Genomic DNA, 2923 nt, shown 5'->3' with positions numbered 1-2923 from the left:
TTTTGGCCTAGATAATCGATTATCATCCCTTGGTAATCGATTATTGACGTTAATTTCCGAAAAACAGAGATTTGGGCCATATTTTCAACCTAAAACTCATATAACATTCATAAAATGTCCAGATATCTAACAACCTTATATATTTCTCCCTCAAATGGGTACCAGGTATCACAAGATCATATCATAAGATGTCAAACAAAAAATCTTATGCACTCACATGGCCTCTCTCTCCACATCCATAACATTTGAAGCTTGATGCAGAGCCTTGATTGTTCTCCTTCTTCTTATTCAAGATTTGGCTTTCACTATTTGCCATTAAGCATATATTTTCTTCCTCATTAAAATCACTTGAGCTTGAGGAGTTTGATGAAGAGCTTGAATCACATGGTCTCAACTTATCCACATCTATGACTTCATTATAACTGTGCCTTAAAAATTTTCACATTTCCTGTGCACTTTTATAAACAGAAACTTTGAAGAATTCATTAGGGGTTAGTGCAGATAAAATTATATTTCTAGCCTTAAAATCAAATTGGGCTCTTCTATTTTCCTCATCAGTGCAATCAAAATATGATTTTTCCACTTCTACACCATCAACTGTAATTTTTGGAATATAAGGACCATTTTGTACAGCTTCCCAGATACCTCTATCAACAGAGCCCATAAAAGTTTCCATTCTCACTTTCCAAAAAGCATAGTTATCACCAGTAAACAATGGAGATCTGTTAATGGAAGCACCCTCGGCATATACATGGTTTTGATTGTGACCGGCCATCTTCGCAAATATTTTGAAAAGCTATCAAAGCAAGCTCTGATACCAATTGTTGGTATCAGAGGGGGTAATTTTCAAAGAGTTTAGCGCAGCGGATTAAAAACACAGAGAGCGTAAAGCGTATTAGGTCACAGTTGAAACGAATTTGCCCTTTTTTTTTCAAAGTAATTTTCTTTCAAAAAATTAACCAAACAGTTGATGTGCGATAAGTAAAATAAGTGTAGGGATAAGAAAAATTCACACGAGTATTTTTATACTGGTTCGATTCAACAGAATCTACGTCCAGTCGTTAATCACTATAAATAGTGATTAACAGTTCCACTAAAAATGGTTTAATAGATTACAAGCAAATGAATAGAATTATAATGAAAAGAACCACTCTATCAACTTGAAGAGAACCGCTCCGGCAATCGACCAACAATTCGCAAGCTTCTCCTTTCACAAGACCAGGTATAGAACCTTGCCAACTTGAAGAGAGTCCGCTTCGACTATCGACACACGATACGTAAGCCTCTCCTTTCACAAGACCAGGCAAGGGAACAAAATGAACAAAAGCTCTCAAGAACGTTCCTCTGACAACACAGTGTTCTAAGCTTTCTCAGTTCACCAAAAGTTCAATTTCTGAAGTTCTCTAAAACCCAATATATAGGCAGCTGCTCTGAATATCAAAGGTCAAGTCCCAACTGCCACAAATAATCAATTATTGTAAGTGATAATCGATTATTCAAGTCCGTTACAGGTTTTTCAAAAAGTGATAATCGATTATATGAAGTGATAATCGATTATCGATTATATGAAGTGATAATCGATTCTTCCTATATAGGTTGTGATAATCGATTATTGCTCCTTGATAATCGATTATTGTAGGTAAAAATGTAAGTGATAATCGATTATAGCTTGTCCATAATCGATTATTCCAATTAAAAATACAAGGTTTAAGATTTTCCTACTACANCCAAACTCTACAAGTTGCTTTTTAAATAAATCTAATGTTCTCTTTAAATAATACTTCTTGCAGCATCATCAAAACAATTTTTCAAGTTTTACCAATACTCCTTATTGGTAACATAATTCCCATAAACAGGTCATACATGAATAATGAAACAAAATTAATAGCAGAAAAGAGCCATAATGCAGAGGCTTTCCTAGATTAACCATACTATAATATCACCATCAATATTACTAGAAAAGGCCATGATAAATGGTTAATGTGCTCTGTTACCATGATATTAAGCACTGATAAACTGATTTTATTATCTGAATATTTGCATCAGAAATATCTATAAGATTTGATTGCTTTTGTCTATTTTTCTTTGAAAAAAGGCATGTGTTTTCATTATTCGTTCTGCTAAATTTTTATTTATTGGATGCAACTACTTGTAGCAGAATTGCGGACTGCAATATTTTCTAAGGTTGCACTGCAAACAATTAGATTAGTATCAAGGTATGCATGCTTCTTCTTTTGACTTCAAATATGCTTGTAACTTTTAACTTTTTTTTTATGATTAATTATTTTTGTAGGTATCTTTGAGCAAGGGAGTGTGCCAAACAATGGATGTAATGAAGAAGAAAATTAGATATTGTTATTGAATATCTTTGAGTCATATTTTTAGTATGTACTAAACATCTATATTGAACATATGTAATGAATATCTTTCTTTTTAATTTTTCTTTATGAACATGTATGAATGATATAAGGTTGCAATGAAATAGTTTCATATTATTGAAAGAAGAAAAGTACTTGTCCATTATTAACACACTGATTATTTCCATAGTCTATAATATTTTAGTTTGTCTTATATTTATTTTTTATTGTTTACCAATTTTTAAATTATTATATGTTCGTCCAAATTCAATTTTAAAGGAAGTAATTGGTAATGTATCTTAGTAAGAGAAAAATGAGAGTTTTAGAGAGAGAGGGGATGGATAAAGAGAACTCACTAAACGTGGTTGAGTCAGTTAAGAAAGAACTCTCGCCAATAACAGAAAAAAAAAAATTGGAAGCATTTCCGGCGGTTTTCTAGAAACTCCTGAAAATAGGGGCAGTTTGGTACAACTCCAGTTATTTCCAACGGTTTTCTAGAAACCCCTGAAAATAGGGGCGGTTTTCCAGAAACCCCAGTTAATTTTGTCAGTAATTTTGTGACGGTG

At 32.7% G+C, this 2923-nt stretch overlaps 1 long non-coding RNA gene across 3 annotated transcripts in view; it reads left to right on the top strand.

Annotated features, from left to right (window-relative positions):
* LOC106771595 overlaps positions 1-2483 on the top strand; it is a 10869-nt gene extending 8386 nt beyond the window's left edge. For 2 of the 3 annotated variants that reach the window (XR_001376482.2, XR_001376481.2), the window contains 2 exons: positions 2159-2216; positions 2294-2483. This is a non-coding gene — a long non-coding RNA (uncharacterized LOC106771595). Of the gene's footprint in view, positions 1-2155; positions 2217-2293 lie in introns of all 3 variants that reach the window. The other variant, XR_002669438.1, reaches the window with a different exon arrangement.
* Positions 2484-2923: the final 440 nt, after the last annotated feature.

Source organism: Vigna radiata, chromosome 8 (genome assembly GCF_000741045.1).
Source record: "Vigna radiata var. radiata cultivar VC1973A chromosome 8, Vradiata_ver6, whole genome shotgun sequence".
NCBI lineage: Eukaryota > Viridiplantae > Streptophyta > Magnoliopsida > Fabales > Fabaceae > Vigna > Vigna radiata.
This window is presented reverse-complemented; position numbering and strand designations above follow the sequence as displayed.